General features: G+C 39.1%; 1 protein-coding gene across 2 annotated transcripts in view; it reads right to left on the bottom strand.

Annotated features, from left to right (window-relative positions):
* grip2b (glutamate receptor interacting protein 2b) overlaps positions 1 to 19,428 on the bottom strand; it is a 298,092-nt gene that overhangs the window by 223,902 nt on the left and 54,762 nt on the right. Inside the window, exon 1 of one of the 2 annotated variants that reach the window (XM_067416288.1) lies at positions 12,844 to 12,874. The exons of the other annotated variant lie outside the window; for it this stretch is intronic. The gene's annotated coding sequence lies outside the window, so the exon portion shown is untranslated. Of the gene's footprint in view, positions 1 to 12,843; positions 12,875 to 19,428 lie in introns of those variants that run through there. 2 annotated transcript variants of the gene reach the window in all.

Genomic DNA, 19,428 nt, shown 5'->3' with positions numbered 1-19,428 from the left:
TTTTCCACTATTTTTTTCCATAATGTATCATAGTGTAATCTTACTTTTCTTTTGGTATCATTTCATTTATTTTATTTATAAAAACCCTAAATAGTATTTTATTCTAATTCTACAACATCAGAACTTTTATCCTATAAAATTTGAGTCCATAAATCGTGCGTCAATTCTGTTAACGTACCATACTTTGCCTTTAAATTGGTGGAATTATCTAACTATATAAGATACAGGAAATGATGTCACTGATAAGATCTGAAGCACTGAAAGGTGTGCTCTCTCTGAGAAAAAAAATGTATCTAAAAAATTTCTGACACCAAGAGACTTTCTGTAAAACGTCAAATCTCTTACCACAATGTCAAAAGGTAAACAGAATTATTATTTGTTTAAAAGTCTTTTAATCGTGCTGTCATTAGTGCTCTTAGCATTTATGCTAGCAAGTTAAGTTTAAAATTATCAAGTCTGTTACCGTCAATCTCTGTTACTAAGCTAGGGTAACAATACAAGACAGTGTGTAACAGAATTGACAGTAACAGAGTTGACAAACAATACTATAAATAAATATTGTTTTCCCTAATAAAGGTTAAAAAAAAAAATAGCTTTGTGTACTGGTGCGCTGTCATGTTGGAACAGGAAGGGGCCATCCCCAAACTGTTCCCACAAAGTTGGGAGCATGAAATTGTCTGAAATCTCTTGGTATGCTGAAGCATTAAGAGTTTATTTCGCTAGAAAAAAGGGGCCAAGCCCAACCCCTGAAAACAACCACACACCATAATCCCACCTCCACCAAACTTTACACTTTTCGCCAACAAATTGTATGTGGTCCTGTTGTACATACTTAACAAGCTGTTGTGGTAAGAAACTCCATTACTCAAGGGGGCAATAGAGTTCCAATGTTAGTGCCATTAATCAACATGTTATTTAGATATCTAGCATTTTAACCAATTTACTTAGCAAACTCTGTCTTCAGAATGTTGCTCACGCATGATACCAGTTGACCTGAAAGATAAAAATGACTCTAAAAGAAAAGTTTACATAAATATTAAAGCTACAGTAGAAGCAAGGCTAAGAATGCAGCTCATACTTACATCGTGATATGAATCATGGTCTGAAACACGTTGGAACACAACAACACAAAATCAAGCTTGTGCAGCTAGAAAACTGTGTAGCTAGAGCCAGTTTTGGGGGTTTGAGATATTGCTTCACTCGCACACAGCTTCAACAGGGCATAGTAAGCTTGAACAAAATTTTGCAGAAAAGCTCCACAGCGCAAATAAACTTACTTTAGTAGTTGATGTAGCTATTTTACTAGTCACAGACTAATTTAGTTGAGATTAAGATGAGATAAAACACTTATACTCAATTTCTCTGTTACTGGTTTGTCGTATGGATACTTAATATTTGAGGCAGTGCTGTCAGTCTCTGTCCCTTGTTTGTATGTTGTTTGGTGTGGTTAATTTATGTTTATGTTTTGAACGTTTAATAAAAAAAAGAAAAAGGTTTCGCATGGACAAATAGCTTTTAATCTGCAGTCCTGAAGCAGTCCATTGCCGAGGCCTATTTTTCGTTCTTTCATTGTGCGAGTTGTTTATTATGCTATTAAATCTGTGCCTCTGCATAATGTCAAGCCACATTTACTTTTGCATATTCCATTTATATGTAAATACTGACCTCTGATTAAGCCAGGCAAGTTACATTTCCAAACAGATCTTTAGTGTTGCAGTGCTGATTACTTTACAGGTACTCTTGCCTTAGTGCATCAAAATATGACTGTTGAGTGACCAGGAAAGAGCTCAGTTTACAATAAATATTATTGTAAAGTTGTTTATGCTGGTTGTGCTGGAATTGATGGTTGTGACCTCAATGTGGCGCCCACTGTGGGGCAAATATCACTGTACTTACAGGGAAAGGAACTGAACAAACATCAAACATACGTTTATTTTTTTATGACATGGAGCCTCAAATATGACAAAAACCATTGCGAAGTGCCCATTCCTAAAAAAATAAATAAGGTAGCTATATATTTTCTTGTACAAAGACACATATTTACTGTGAAGAAATAAAAATATGACAATTATTATCAGGATTTAAATCCTACTGAATTTTTCATTAAAGGGGGGGTGAAATGCTGTTTCATGCATACTGATCTTTTTACACTGTTAAAGACTTGGAATCCCATACTAAACATAGACAAAGTTTCAAAAGTTAAGGTGGACGTTTGATGGGAGTATTTCTGTGTCAAAAATACTACTTCCGGTTAGTCATAAGTTTCGGCAAGTTTTTTGAGATCATGCGTCCCCTTTGACGTTAACGGGGGCGGAATTTCCTTGTATGGGCCTTACGGACAATTCTACCGGAAGCGCGTGAGAGAGAGCGAGGGAGAGAGCGAAAGCAACAGGTTACGCCCATCAAAGCGCTGGCTTGTAGGATGCTAAACAGGTGATATAACCAGTAGCTACTGACTTACCCACTGATAGGCCGGCGGTCGATCTGTATTAGCACTTTCCTCACGCGACGGGCGAATCACTTTCCTCACAGAGCGACTCACTTTCCTCACGCGGCAGGCGAATCACTTTCCTCACTGAGCGAATCACTTTCCTCACAGACCGACTCACTTTCCTCACGCGGCGGGCGAATCACTTTCCTCACAGAGCGACTCACTTTCCTCACGCTGCGGGCGAATCACTTTCCTCACTGAGCGAATCACTTTCCTCACAGAGCGAATCACTTTCCTCACAGAGCGACTCACTTTCCTCACGCGGCGGGCGAATCACTTTCCTCACTGAGCGAATCACTTTCCTCACAGAGCGAATCACTTTCCTCACTGAGCGAATCACTTTCCTCACAGAGCGAATCACTTTCCTCACAGAGCGAATCACTTTCCTCACTGAGCGAATCACTTTCCTCACAGAGCGACTCACTTTCCTCATGCGGCGGGCGAATCACTTTCCTCACAGAGCGAATCACTTTCCTCAAAGAGCGACTCACTTTCCTCACGCGGCGGGCGAATCACTTTCCTCACTGAGCGAATCACTTTCCTCACAGAGCGAATCACTTTCCTCACTGAGCGAATCACTTTCCTCACAGAGCGAATCACTTTCCTCACAGAGCGAATCACTTTCCTCACAGAGCGACTCACTTTCCTCACGCGGCGGGCGAATCACTTTCCTCACTGAGCGAATCACTTTCCTCACAAAGCGAATCACTTTCCTCACTGAGCGAATCACTTTCCTCACAGAGCGACTCACTTTCCTCACGCGGCGGGCGAATCACTTTCCTCACTGAGCGAATCACTTTCCTCACAGAGCGAATCACTTTCCTCACTGAGCGAATCACTTTCCTCACAGAGCGAATCACTTTCCTCACAGAGCGACTCACTTTCCTCACGCGGCGGGCGAATCACTTTCCTCACTGAGCGAATCACTTTCCTCACAGAGCGAATCACTTTCCTCACTGAGCGAATCACTTTCCTCACAGAGCGACTCACTTTCCTCACAGAGCGACTCACTTTCCTCACGCGGCGGGCGAATCACTTTCCTCACTGAGCGAATCACTTTCCTCACAGAGCGAATCACTTTCCTCACTGAGCGAATCACTTTCCTCACAGAGCGACTCACTTTCCTCACGCGGCGGGCGAATCACTTTCCTCACTGAGCGGATCACTTTCCTCACAGAGCGAATCACTTTCCTCACTGAGCGAATCACTTTCCTCACAGAGCGAATCACTTTCCTCACTGCAGCGCGCTGCTGCACACGTCATTATTTAGCTCCGCTCACATGACACGCCCCCACCCGCTCGGCTTTTTTCGGAAAGACTCGGAACAGCGCATCTTTCTTATATAATTATAAAAAAAATAAAGACTTTTCGGAGATATGCAGGATGCAATGCTACTCTATAGGTACTCAAGATTGACATGACACTGACTGAAACTGAGTGTTTCACCCCCCCTTTAATATTTTTTTATTTCCCACAACAATATAGAGTTCCTTTGAGATTTTTCTATGGGCTTTATAATGGGGGTTTTCAATTTATGAGTAAAATAAAGCCTGTGGTAAACACAGGGGTGACCCCGAATAGTCGAAGATTCGATGCATCGATATGCGGAGCCGGATTCGACCACAGCTCTTACAGTCGAATCTTCGCAAGTGTTATGAAATGAGGATCATACCATTTTGGCAATATGGGGGTTCTCAATATTTTCAAGGCGTGGCGCGGCACTGAGCTTCGCGTCCCGAAGCTCAGCCCTGCGCCACGTCTTTAAAATTCGAACACGTTTTCAATGATTGTAAGCAAACCTGTGCCTTCTGTCAGAAGTCAATTCAAAATTGAGCTCGCACGTATATTGTGCGCGTCCGGTGTGAGATACCTAAGGCGCTGTGCTGAGTTTAGTGTCCGATGTGTGACCCCCTTTAGGCACAATCAGCTTAAGAAAGTGCATGTAAACACACTCAAAGTGTTTTTTTTTTCCTTTCTAGGCAGGTTTTTTTGGTTTATTTATCAAAATGTTCTTTTATATATTTGTGTGATGTTGTGTACTTTGATCGCAGCTTTAAAATGTTATGAGAAAAAGTTTTATGAATGTTTATCCGCCACATTACCTTTTATTTAAACCTAAATAAGAAAGTCATTGTCAGCTCGTCTGTCAGTTGGCAGGCAGTTTTGGTTCCTTTATTAAAAGTTGTTGCTGTGTGCAGTGTGTAAAGGAAAATAAATAGTTTTACCCTTCTGCTGACAGTGTCGTGCCCCACCCAACCCATTCACACACACACAGATGATTCGACTATCAGTCGACCATAGAAAGATTCGACTATTCTTATTCGAATGTGTAAATCCTTTGTCGGGGACACCCCTAGGTAAACATAACTTGATGATACTTTGAATTTTTTGTCTAAATTGTTTAGTCCGTCTCTTTTTGTAAACCACTTCTGCCCTGATTTCATCGAGGGGAGGGTCTATGGGCGGGTAAATGTATGGGCTTTTTTAGGGCCCGATTTTATCAAGCTTCTCAAAGTGCTATACTCTTAGGTGCTGAGAATTCATGAAATTTACTCCTACTTTCAAACTTAAGTATAAAAGCAAGTTATCAAATTTCTTAAAGCTAAGAATCACTCTTACTCTCCCAGTTATTTGAGACAGCTCGAGAGGTATCTCAAGTGGTTAGGAGTTACCAGTAGGGGCTTGAGATGGCGCTGAGGAGACAGAGACGTGCGCAAATCTTCAATAGAGGGAGAATGTGTTCGAAATGTTTGACGACAAATAGTTAATCAAACAGTATCGTTTGGGCAGAGCAGACATCATCTTTTTCAGCGCTGGCTAATGTTGGGTTTTATAAAAAAATGTATAAAAAAAACACTGTTCGAGTGATTCAGCAAGCAGTAGCGATCGCTTCTTCCTTCCTCCATTTCGGTTTTCTTTTGGAATCCATGGTGGCTGATTATATTTAAAAAAAATCTAGGCTATATATAGGCAGGTCCGTTAACAGCACACCAGTTTAAAAATTGTTATTAAGACATGGATGAAAACATGTTTATCTTTCATTTTAAATGTGTATATTATAATATATTCTCTTGAAAACTCTTTGTCAAATGTGTGTTGAATGTAAACTCCTTTTAGGAATTTCACGATTCAATGAGAATTTATCTGAGGATATTCTTAAATAAGGACATCTATTCAGTGATTGGCTCATGCCTATGACATCATCCAAAATCCCGTTTGTGACACAGCAAAGTGTCGTAAATCCACTCTAAGACTAGCACTTAAGATTTAGTCCTACACTTTACATAAAGTATGATTGGGATGCTTGATAACTAACTTTTACGCGCAGCTTTGAGCCAAGAATTTGTTTACACTTAAGTCAATTCTTTGCAGTGTTCTTGTGTGTAATTCTAAGATGCTTGATAAATACGGGCCCAGATCTTTCAATCTAATAGATGAATTAAACCCGTGCAATTGTCATATATAAACGCGCACGGAGACAAGGGAAAAACATACGGAGAGCATCAGCTTTCGTTTCTGCTCTGACAGCTGCAAGACCATGCCTAAGTCGTGAGTGTGTGTAAGAAATCAGAAATGGTGAGAGAACATTGTGCTTGGTATGTTTTTTCATCTTCAAACCATACAGCCAACAAAGTTGAAATCCTGTCTGGCAAGCGTGCTTCCCAAAATGTTTAGGGGTTAGGTCATTAGGCGGAGAGTAGACGTCTTTTGTGGCTGTTCAAATGAATTTGACCATTAGTGTTTACGCTACGAAAGCAATCCGGTCAAATACGTGTATGACTAACTCTGGAAGTGGTTGAAAGCGGACAAGCTCAAAACGTTTTAGACCCCGTTTACACCTGTATTTACCACCATCCACTTTTGATCCAATTGACCATAACATATCTTAAAGGGTTAGTTCACCCCAAAAATGAAACTGATGTCATTAACTCCTCACCCTAATGTCGTTCCACACCCGTAAGACCTCCGTTCATCTTCAGAACACAGTTTAAGATATTTTAGATTTAGACCGAGAGTGTATACAAGTGTATGCACACTATACTGTCCATGTCCAGAAAGGGAATAAAAACATCATCAAAGTAGTCCATCATCAGTAGGGTTCATTAGAATCTCTTGAAGCGTTGAAAATACATTGTGGTCCAAAAATAACAAAAACTACGACTTTATTCAGCATGGCCTTCTCTTCCTTGTTTGTGTTCAATCCTCAAATAAAGATTAGAACGGTTATGAATCAGTGAATCGATCAATGATTCGGATCGCCAATGTCACGTGATTTCAGCAGTTTGGCACGCGATCACTGACACCTGTCATTATCCAATCACAGCCCCCCTTACACGCATCAGTATACGTTAAGTATACACACAACAAAAAGACTGTGTAGCAGGCATATGAGTGTAAATAGACCATACAAATAAAAAACTATCAAAAAATGGAGAATTAATCATTCTTTTGGGACAAACCATCATTTGAATCCTCTGCCATCTGGTCGCCCCCACTTCGAGTGGGACTCGCAAACTGCAAATTCAATTAGTTCACTGTCCGCGTTTTAATTTCGGCAAATCCGTTTGGATTTGTTACTTGGTTCTGAATATTGTTCAATATGCTGGTGTGATTTTCTGCTCTAGAATCATTTCTGACCATTATTAATGTGATGTTGCTATTTTTTTCAGGTATTTTATGAACACACAGAACAGATTTATCTGAAATAGAAAGCTTTTGTAACATTATAAATGTTTTTTACCATCACTTTTGATCAATGTAATGCATCCTTGCTCAATAAAAGTATTAATTTCTTTCTAATTTTCTTTAAAAAAATAAAAAAAAAATCTTACTGATTCCAAACTTTTGAACGGTAGGCTAGTGTATAACGTTACAAAATCTTTCTATTTCAGATAAATGCTATTATTTTGAATGACGGTTTGTGTAACGTGACATTTTTTGTATGACATTAACATTTCTTTTAGAATTAAATTGTCCAGAAATAGGTGAAGCAAAACACAATTTGTTTATGTCTGAAACCTTTTATACAGTAGTCTACATGCTGGCTATTTAACTGCAGACCTGAAATAGCATACAGTGTACAGTACAAATATTTATAGTGTCTCTTATTTTCCTGTAAAGAACCATGATTGTCCCTTATTTTCCTTTTCTGAAGTTGGCAACCCTGTGTACAAACCACAACCAACCAGATTTTTTTTTTTAAATAATTTGCATTAATGAAAAGCAGTGTCTTCAAACGAGCTGAGAGCGAAGCCCCATCTACAGCCAATGACAATCTGACCTATTAGCATAGACACAGCCCTGAGTGAGAGTCAGCCATTTCTGTTTCCTCGCTGTAGCTGGGCCATCTGCGCCAGAGGTTGTGTTTTGGGATGTACCAATGCACATAAGAGTCTCTATAGACTCCCGTCATACCGCCTCAGATGTCATGCCCACAGACCATTTTCATCTCTGGGGGTCCTTGACCAATGAAAGCTACGATAGAGTCCAGACCTTCTGCTGTAAATTTGAAGGTCTGGCTACACGAGACTATAGGTCAATACCAGAGGCGGACAGTATTGGAGTATTTTTACTTTCTACTCAAGTACATTTTTCAAGTATATACTGTATCAGTAATTTTCTTTAGAAAACTTTTACTTCACGTCATTCCAATGCGTAATACATAATGTCATACTTTTTACTGCACTACATTTCATAAATAAAAGTTGTTTTTTTACCTTTAAAGGTGCACTATTTAGTATTTTTGCAGTAAAATATCCAAACACCACTAGGCCAGTGTTATACATTTTGTTCGGTTGAGTACTTACAATATCCCAAATGTTTCCAACTATTTGTAAATTGTGAGAAAATTGCTATTTTACCTAAGGACCGGGACGTGTCAGCATAGCATCTGAGGGAGTCGCCTGTCAATCGCGTCATATCTGCGCTACCCAAGGTTTTATTCTGCAGAAGCTCTTTTCTCTTAGCAGTGTGAACATATCACAGCAGCGCCGAGCGAAGACACAGAGTAACGTCATAACATCATTTTAAACACACTTAAATGTATCTAATATGATAAACAGAGCTGCTTTACCTTATAATCATGACCAAAGCGGAAGTGCGCGCGCCCGGCGACTGTGTCCCGTCCCGTCATAATAAAAGTCCCGGTGCTCGTGAGCCGTGAGTCCCTCCAGCGGCCGTGCTCAGCTCCTCAACACTCGGTCCTGCTCTGCTTTACACTACAGTAACGTTAATAACCGCATCCATGAACGTGATTTCTGCCCGAGTCCTATTTTCCACCGGCTGTGAGGTGAAGACCACATGTCCCAAGATACTACACTCACATTTGGCGTCATCAAACTACGCCTTTGTTTAGAATAGGCGCCCTCCAGTGGACGGAAAGTTGCATAGTGCACCTTTAACTCTTAATTACATGAAACATATAGTACTTTCTTACTTGTACTCAACTAAAAATGTAATTACTTTTACTTTACTGTAATCAAGTATTAAATGATAAAAACTGCAACACTATGTTTTGGAATGTTGTAAAGTAAAAGTTTTCCAAAGAAAATCACCAATAAAGTACATATACTTGACAATTAAATTATTTGGAAAGTAAAACTACTCCACTACTGTCAGTTTCTGGTCAATACCAACGCTTCTTGCGTAAACTTCAGATCCAGACAAAGTAAGCTTGTTGGCATTCTGTATGGCTAATGTTGCTAAAGCTACCATTGTCTCTGCCTGTTTTCATTAATGCTTACGAGTTTCCTAGTTAAAGGTTGCACAAGAACGCCCTTAGAGGTCGCCCACTTGAATGTGACGAGCTCGACTTAAAAAGTGGGAATTATGAAATGTCATTATTTTTATCCCACCATGCTCTCCATCTGGTTAATTCATAAACGCACATGTATTATGCACAGTGCAGATAGATGACTGAACATATTAGGCTGAACACCGCTACTGACAGTTTCTGACATCTTCAGTGCGTCAGATTGTTCTGTTTTGTTGTTGCTCTTCTTGAAAGGGGGCAGGGAGCACCAGCTCATTTGCATTTAAAGGGACACAGAAAAACGTTTTTTATCACCCTCAAAAAGCATTTAACATGCTATAAAAAAAAAGGCTATACACACTCTGGAGACCTATTTTGCATCTTGTAAAAAGGGGTAAAATTGGGCACCTTTAAAGAATTTATTAGTACTATTATGAATTGCTGTTTATTAATCTAAATGTAACTGTAACTGCTTATCACACATTCAAGGTCCCGTCTTAGCATTGTGTTTTTCTAATTGACTTTCTGTTTTATAAGGAGAATCTATTGTCTTCAGTACATCAGTATCAGTCAGGAACAGGCTAATGCTAATGTACTTAGCTAATGAAGAAACCCACAATGAAAGGAACAAGAAAAACCACAAGTCCACTCACATTAACATGAGTCTGAAACCCATAGGAGTCACACTTCTATGAATGTGGCACAACATGGAAATATTTTAGCAATGCTACTCCTCCACGTTTTTAAACCAAAATAAATATATAAAGCGCTGGGTGATGAAATCAAGATCATGGTTTGTAGGAGCAGTATAAATTTCAGCCTGGTTTCTTATACTTTTCTACACAAGTTTGTTGAATTTTTCCGCTAGAGATGTTGTTTGAAGTCTGTCGTGAATGATTCATATGGTTTAGCACACTTAGTACGTATAAACCCTCTCTTCCCACGTCAGAACACTCAACAACAAAAAACACAAAAAAGTCTTCTTTTTAAAGTGAGGGGGGAAAAAATTGAAAAATGCCAAGCCAACTTTTCTACATGCACACTTTACTAGCTAAAAATCACTCCCAGTGTTCTTCTTCTACAGCAACAAGTTATAATTCCAGTGTATTAATAATTAATCCATGTAGACAAGGAAGCTTTAATTTGTTCTGCCTCCTGGGTAGGATGTCAAAGAATTATAAGACTGCATTAAATTTTGTTTATGGATTATTGATGACTTGTGTGTCGACAATGCATTTTGAATGCTATATAGGCAATACCCCAAAATGTCACTTGAGTACCTGGCATACATACAGAAGGACTCCAAATACGAATGAAGGTGTAAAGGAGATAATGAGGTAATTACAGCAAACATTAGGTTATGAAACGATAGTAATTCTTCCACAATGAAGGCACTGGCATATTTACGAATGCAACAATTAAAGACCAGGTTGATAAAAATCCTAAATGGCCAAATATGTTCTCCTAACGGTGGGCATATCTCACCTATCTTCATAAACTGAAACGTAATCTCAGTTTAATATGCACAGCATTGATTATAACTGAAAGTTGGCATGAAATGGGGGTTGTGATACTCTTTTCTTCCCTAATGTGACTTACATTTCAGTGAAAGAGAAATTACATGTAGGGCGGGATTTTGTCCATGGGGAATTGATTGGATTGTTGTAGTTTTCTAGTGGTCATGTGCGTGACCGTTAGCTCCGACCACACATCAGTAAACGCATCATCAGAGAAGAGAAGAGATGTCAATGCAAGAGGAAGGCAAAGTTAAGGGAAAAATTACGAGGGCACATTGATAAAAAAATAATAATAATCCACGTATGTCATTATTTAACTCTTTCCCCGCCAAACACTGATTTTTCCGTTATTTGTGAGAAATACTAGCCTGACAAGCCAGACCCACATCAAGATGTTTGGTCTGGAAACTCACCATTGACAGCTCAACCCGAGGAGCGGGATAAACGGTTGTCTTTCAAACTCCTTCTGCACGCGATAGGATAGCGCTACAACCAACCAGAGCAACGAAGGTGAAACAGAGCTCGTTGATAGATTAAACATTCGCCGTATCCGGTCGGCAAAACTCAGAACACATCTTCCCTTTTTAAGAATGACTTCAGTGCCGTTCTTTGTTCTTTTCTCAGAGAAAAGCTTAACTCCAAGTCTTCCAGAGTCGCGGTCAAAGCTGATTCGAAAGACTGCCGCCGTTCGCCAGTTTCTGTGTTTATTAGAAGCACGCAAACGCAACTCAGCCATCGTCATTATGGCCCCGCCCACCGACTCTATACACGATGTGATTGGCCCGCCAAGAGTTAGGCGAATACAGCTCAGAAGGGTATTGAGAGTTGCTAGACGACACTCGCGGGCAGATTAAATTTGCTGCCGCTAGGGTGCGTCTAGATTTCTAGGCTAGAGAAATACGCTTCCCGGACAAAAACGGAATTTTCTGTGTTTCCGTATTTTCCCTGTTATACGCTAGGGGGCGCTATTACACATCTTCTGAATGAGTACAGACTCTCCTGATCAAAACACACATGAGTAAGACGCAGTAAAACAAGAGATCGTGTAAGCAACTGTAAAATAACGGGATCATCAACATTAAACATCATATAAATCAAAACTATCTAATGTTAGTGAATGAAATGTGGACCCAGGACGAGCTACAGGACTGTGAAGCATTAGGAGTGTTGATGGACTCGATCTACTCCATCTGTGTTTGATCATCGCTCTGAATCTGATCTGGAGTCAGTCTTTCACAAAAACATGATTTTCTAAGCTTTTTGTTCAAAATGTTGTTTTTGTAAAAAAAATAAAAAATTACCCATATTCAAGTGTTGATAAAAAAGGATGCATGAAGCTGGAAAAAAATTTATATAATTTTTTTTTAAGAAGAGGATCAGCTCTTTCTTTTGATATATTGCGTGCTGAGATATTCATAATAAAAAATATTACATTTTTGTGAAAATGGTCAAAAACCCTGGTGGTGGCTGTCAACTTTTTTTTAAACGCTGGTGGGGAAAGAGTTAATAATAATAATAAAAGCCGCATTATTCCTAAAAAAAATTCATTTTTGATTTCATGGTGACTTAAACCAATAAGTTAATCCAAACAGGTAGTTCCGCCTCAAGTTCACACGATTAGTTGAGCCAGAAGTCAACAGGTTAGCCCGCTAAATCCAGAGTAATGTTTTTTAAAAGCACCACAGAACAACAGTGATTACACGCTTCATAAGTAAATGAATGAATGACATATTTATAGTTGTCTCTGTACATTAAGCTAGCCTGAGAGAAAGTATTTTACATCTAAAAAATTACGCACATCAGCACCAACAAGAGAAACAGTACATTAGCATAATGACACCGATATGCTAACTTTAGCTAAGCCAGAGGCTACAATGACTCCACTGACATAGAGACTAAAATATTCCTGTTTAAACCATCACACCCTCACTTTCCCCTCCTCTCGAATCTCTCATATCCTACAGTGAGCGAACGAGTGCTCACTTTGATTTAGTGCACTTGGGATGGGGGGACTAGATATTTGAGGCCGCGAGTCTGCTCCGTCCGTGTTAGCTCAGTGTGAAAGCTGCTGAGAGCCTGGGTACCTCAACGCGGCTCGGTTCCTCTGATCCGGTGCTCTTTGATGTTCCTCCAGCTGGCTCCTGTTAGCCTCCTTTGGTAATTGCAGAAAGGGGCACTCATCTTTGCCCGTGTCCTTGCTGTGGAGCTGGGCGTCACTTTAAACAGCTTCACTACAGAGACACGGGCATCTCATGCTGGCATGCTTCATCTGGGGATATGGGTAGAGTTAAAAGTGAACCCGTAATCAGTGAAGCCTGAAGTTGCTGTGATAAAGGTAGATGACTAGCATTGTACGAGGAAATGACACTGAATTAAATAATGTCGCTGATGGTCTAGAAGGAATATTCCAGGTTCAGTACTGGCAGTTTTCATTTCAATTGGCATCTAAGGCCCTATTATACACACGATGCAAGTGTTTTTTGCTGGTTTCAGTCTGATGCAGTTCTCATTTTCACGTCCCGTTGTTTAAATAGCAAATGCACCCATGCACATCTGTTCAGCCATGGTCTATAAATTAGGTATGTACAGGCGCATCATTGGCACATTGGCGCATTGGATCCGAGCACGACTTCGCCATTGACCAACAAAAACCTGCACTAAAGTCAGTAGCACAGTATTTTTGCTATTTAAATGGCATGCAAAGAGCACACAAACATTTTTAAAATTATGTAAATAGCGAATCCGCCACAGTCTAAGCGCAACTGGCTTTTAAAGGGAATGGGAGATAAGACTCTGATTGGTTTATTTCATTTTATGTCCAGAACACAGCCATGACTCGTTTAGAGACGAAGTACAACCCTTTTAGACCTGACGGCAAGCGATTTTTCCGTCATTAAACTAGCGTAATTGGATTCTAAGTGCACCTGTGCCGAAAAATTTACACAGAAACCGTGTAACCATTGTAACATATATTTTTTCAATTTGTGTTGCTATACTAATTAAACAGTGATCATTTTTAACATTTACAAAATTTAAAAATATACATTTATTATATAAAATTATAAATATTTATTAAATAAATATTTATATTTAAAAAAAATTGATAAAGTATTTTTCTTTTTTTTAATAACATGAGGAAATTCATTTTTGTGGTGTTTTAATTATGACATAAAAAGTAAAAAAAAAAAAAGCAATACTCAAATATTAATTAAAAAATATTAAGTAAAAAATATGATATATAGAATATAGAATAGATTATATAGAAAATTGAAATTATGAGATGTCAATTATGATATAGCCTAATTATGAGGGGGAAAAAGTTTTTTCAAAAGTTTTTTTTTTTAAATTAAAAAAAAATGTAATCACAATTTCAACTTTGGCATAACTGACTTTTTATCTCAATTTTGACTTATCTCGTAATTTTGACGTTTTACGGCATAATTTAAACTTTTTATAATGTATTTTTATCTCATCATTTTAACTTTTTAATTATAATTATAATTTACCGAAGCAAGACTTTGTTTCCTTCCATGGCAGATGTGGGCTTCCATACCCAAACCTGTATGACTTTCTTTCTTCCGTGGTACACAAAAGGAGAATTTTTGGTTACTATAGTTACCCAATCATTCCTGTGAGGAAAAGGAGAAATATCCCAATACATTTAACCCAATCTTTTATGCCAATTTTGGATGAGCGTTTGTCCTTTCAGGAGCTTGACAACCATTTTATGCTTGTATTGTATGGAAAAGAGCAGCTTTGACATTCTGCTAAATATCTCCTTTTGTGTTCAACGGAATAAAAGAAAATCCTATACGGATTTGTAACAACATAATGGTGAGTTTGGCTCATCTAGATCCAATTCACCACGCATTCGCCTCCCAAATACCCCCAAAGGAACGAGCGTCTCCAAGATAAGGCTATGAGTGCCAGAAAATGCTACAGGCTTCAAGAGGCAGTAAAAGAAAACTTGACGTCGAAGGTTTACATGTTTTTATATTTTTTTTCTAAATATGTATCAGCCAGGAAGCAGATTTAATTAACACTAATTTCTGATACAGTTTAAGCCTAGACTTAGACTAAACTAATGGCAATCCTCCTGTGGAAACATTTGAATCTGTTCTGGGAAACAGGCCCGATGTTTCTATGCTGTGAAATGTTTCGCTGCCTAACACTATATTTTTAAAAATAACATATATTACTCTAGACTACCACGACTGCAGCAGTTTTAATCCGTATTTCCTTTTTTTACCCTCAAACAAACAGCTGATATCTTAAACAATCAGTCCAGAACATCTAACATTTCATAAATTGGTGACAAAATCGATATTGCATCATGTTAATTTAAATCATTTGGCTTTTTGTGATTTACGTTCCATGCGAGGAGCTATCATGTCAGATCCTGAACCCTGCGGAGAGCTAAATCGACCTGACAAAAAACGCTGTCGAACACCATATGAATGATGCCGTTTAACAGATTACCCACTTGGGCGCAAACACATCGATTTGAGCCAGTGAGGAGAGTTAATCTTCTGTAAGCCACACACAGCTGAACAATCTGTCATGAATCTTCTCCCCGCAGCTGAGAGATCACGATCTCAGCTATTTAGGTTTAACCAAGGCCAAAGATGTATGATAATGACATCATTATTTCATTCAAAATCTAGCTTTAAATACTAAGTTATGCCATTAAACTCTACGGCACAGCCTTTCTGATAGGTCCTTAATTCAATCTGCTATCACATGGTTCCCTAGGGCACAGCTGATTGGTTCCTGCTGTATCAGCAGCCAATGATCTTGCTGTTCAAATTTCAAATATTATCCCACTTTTAATGTTAAAGGATTAGCTCACTTCAAAATGAACATTTCCTGATATTTTACTCACCCCCATCTCGTCCAAGATGTTCATGTCTTTCTTTTTTTAGTCGAAAAGAAAGTTTTTTGAGGAAAACATTTCAGGATTTTTCTCTACACCATTGACTTCCACAACAACCAACATGTTGAAGGTCCAAAACAATGCACTTTAAATGGTTTCTTTTCTTTTTAAGCACTTTTCAGTTTTTTATTTTAACTTTTTCTCTCACCTTTACATTTTTTACAGTATATCTTACGAAAAATACATTTCAGCAAAAACTCAAAACATGTTCATCATTTAAGCGGTTCATCCAAGTTCATGTCTGTAAGAACAATATTTTTAAATATGAATAATGTATGAATGAATAAATGAATCGATTTGGACACACACGAAAAATAAGCCGCACATCACTGACCCGTAATTAAACGGAAATAAGGCTACCAGAAGTTTGAAGTCGAGTAACTGATCGCAGTTTCCTCAGCAGCAATTACGGAGTGTGTGACAGGGTTTTTAAAAACGAACTAAAAATACAGCTTTTTAATGGGAAGCTACGAAACCCCATCAAACCTCTCATGTGTAAGTTCTGTTTTGATGGTGCTCATAATTATTGAGAAGAGTCTTGTTTTTGTGCTAAAGAGTAAAACCCTGGAGATGAAACTGCAGGCTGAGGAAATTCTAATTAACCTCTCAGACAACACACACATAAACAGACACATGAAAAGAGCTGTTTATGAACTGCACAAGTGTTTCACTGTCATTAAATCAAAGAGACTTCAATGGCACACAATTCCCCGCAGAGTCACTGCGATGAGGAGAAAGGACATCTCCAGTTATGTTTGATATCATCAGGCTATTGTGAATACATATAGTGACAAAGAGCACTGAGAAGTGATCGTGCCCGTGCAAACTCTGACCTGGTTAACATGATAAAATGGAGTCCAGATTAAAATTGATCAGATCAGAAAATTGGTTCAAGTGTGGACGCAAACAAACGGACCAAGACCACTAAAAAGATAGGTCTCTTGGGTTCACACTTGTAGTTCAGGTTCTCTTAGTTGTTTTCAGAGGTGGACAGTAGTGGAGTAGTTTTACTTTCCAAGTAATTTAATTTTTCAAGTATATTATACTTTATCAGTGTTCTTCTTTGGAAACGTTTACTTCACAACATTTCAAAACATAGTATTTTAATTTTTACTGCACTGCGTTTTGTACTGAATATATAATTTAATACTTAATTACATTAAAAATGTAGTGCTGTATATGTTTACTCAAGTAAAAGTAATTAAAATTTTACTTGAGTACAAGTAAGAAAGTACTATATGTTTAATGTAATTAAAGGTGCACTATGTAGTATTTTTGCAGTAAAATATCCAAAAACCACTAGGCCAGTGTTATATATTTTGTTCAGTTGAGTACCTACAATATCCCAAATGTTTCCAACTATTTGTAAATTGTGAGAAAAATGCTATTTTAACTGCGGACCGGGACGTGTCAGCATAGCGTTTGAGGAGACGCCTGTTAATTGCGTCATATCTGCGTTACCCTCGGTTTCGGGTTTTATTCTGCAGGAGCGCTTTACTCTTAGCAGTGTGAACAAGTGAACACACGGAATAACGCCATAACATCATTTTTAAACACACTTAAATGTATCCAATATGATAAACAGAGCTGCATTACCTCATAATCATAACCGGAAGAGCGGATCAGTGCAGGCGCCCGGCGAATGTGTTCTGTCCCGTCATAATAAAAGTCCTGGTACTCTCGAGCCGTGCATTTGTTTAACAATCGCTCCAGCGGCCGTGCTCAGCTCCACAACACTCGGTCCTGCTCTGCTTAACTACAGTAACGTTAATAACCGCATCCATCAACATGATTTCTGCCCGAGTCCTATTTTCCACCGGCTGTGAGGTGAAGACCACATGTCCCAAGATAACTTTGCGTCATCAAACTACGCCTTTGTTTTGAATAGGCGCCCTCCAGTGGACGGAAAGTTTCATAGTGCACCTTTAAGAGTTAAAGGTAAAAAGAACTTTTATTTATGAAATGTAGTGCAGTAAATAGTGTATGACATTATATATTATGCTTTGTAATGTAGTGAACTAAAAGTTTTTCAAAGAAAATCACTGATACAGTATATACTTGAAAAATGTATTTGAGTAGAAAGTAAAAATACTCCACTACTGGTCCGGACCAAAAAAGAAAATGATACATTTAGTCCTGTTTACTTAGCGTTCACACTGTCATTTCTAAGACCGAACCTAAAGATACAAAACAAGGGCTTTTATGATGTATGTTTTGCGACGGAACTTGTCGAACATCCAACACAATAATGCCGTGTTGTGGGTGTATGACAAACAGAATCTCAGAAACTTTGATGTCCTGAATTATAGACAACACAAACACGTACAGCCATTTGTCTCCACACCCCACAAAGTGAAGCTGCAGGGAAAACGTCTTTCCCTCATGTCCTTCCTTCACATTTGTTCCTCCTCCCCCACTTCCATCCCTTTACACATTCTTCTCTTCACTCGGTTCACTTAGAAAGATTTTTTCAAAATTATAATGTCAATGCCAGTCAATTAACCGTCATGTTTGATATAATTTGAAACGTCTCAGTGCGACTGGTAGAATGGTCTCTTCTCCAAAGTAGTAAACCAAAAGGTCTGAAGGTCTGGACTCGCAGCTTTCATACGTCAAGGACCTCTCAAAAGTAGCCTGAGGTGGTCATACTCAATTCTAGTCCGAATATGAGTCTGAAACTGCTCCATTGGGCTGTGATTATGGGGCGTGTTTCAACCGAACCAGGAAAGACCTCAATTGGATAGATCTGCAACCAATCAGAGCAACGGAGCGACGCATAACGTTAGTCAAACGTCAACAGAACTCAACTGCACTGTGTTGCCAAGTCCGCGGTTTTTCTGAGGGTTGTTTTCCATGTCTGCAGGTTGAAGTGACCTCAATTATGTGATGTATAGACCCAGGAATGCTAATTTTAGCAGGCAACCTAGCCAAAATAACACACCTTTTGCCCCCCAAACACTTTTCCGGAGAACCCCCCTGAGAAGCTATTGGGCTTGTTTTGGGTTAGTATGTAATGGGGTGAACCTTCTGTTACGTGAATGGATGGAGCTGGGCGGAAGTTAAGCTTACGGCCCCTTTAAAAACGCGAGGATTTCTCTTGCTTCCGTTTTCCCTGGCATGGTATGCAGACTGTGTTCGTGTCGCGAGAGCTGTCTGGTTTGCGTTAAGCATTGAGCGCACATTTTAAGCGCCGTGGACCTGTAAAAGGCTGAGATTCCTGTCTAATTTGTGCCGTGGGCCTGTGTGTGTACATCCACTACATCAACGTCGGGGTATGTTGTTGCACTGAATTGTTGTTGCGTTATTTTAATAAAGGCGTTTTTTTTTAATGGTGACTCACTTATTTAGCGTGACCCAGGCAGAAGTGGTGGGTCGTTCAATACACTTACCGAGGGCCAGTCAATTGTGCTGCAGGTAGGTTTTAAATGCTGTTTGGTGAATTGTCATTTAAAGATGTAATTTTTAGATTTAATGTATGTGATTTAATGACCAAATGAAGGGATTATTTTGTAGAAATCTGTCCGCTGCTGTTTTGCTGCTGTGCGGTAATTCGCCTGGGTGACCAGCTGTCTTGGACTCTCTTCAAGTTCACACGATTGTGTGAATGCTCAAGTTGCACCGGCGTGATTCGTGAGCGCGTTTCTTTTTGCGCGCGCGTCTTTGTGAGCGCATCTCTTTGGGAGCGCATCTCTGTGAGCGCATTATGCGAGTGCGCTTTGAGCGCGTCAGTTTGTGA

Source organism: Pseudorasbora parva, chromosome 14 (assembly GCF_024679245.1).
Source record: "Pseudorasbora parva isolate DD20220531a chromosome 14, ASM2467924v1, whole genome shotgun sequence".
Taxonomy (NCBI): Eukaryota; Metazoa; Chordata; class Actinopteri; order Cypriniformes; family Gobionidae; genus Pseudorasbora; species Pseudorasbora parva.
Note: the sequence above shows the minus strand (reverse complement) of the source record. Positions and strands in the feature narration are given on the sequence as shown.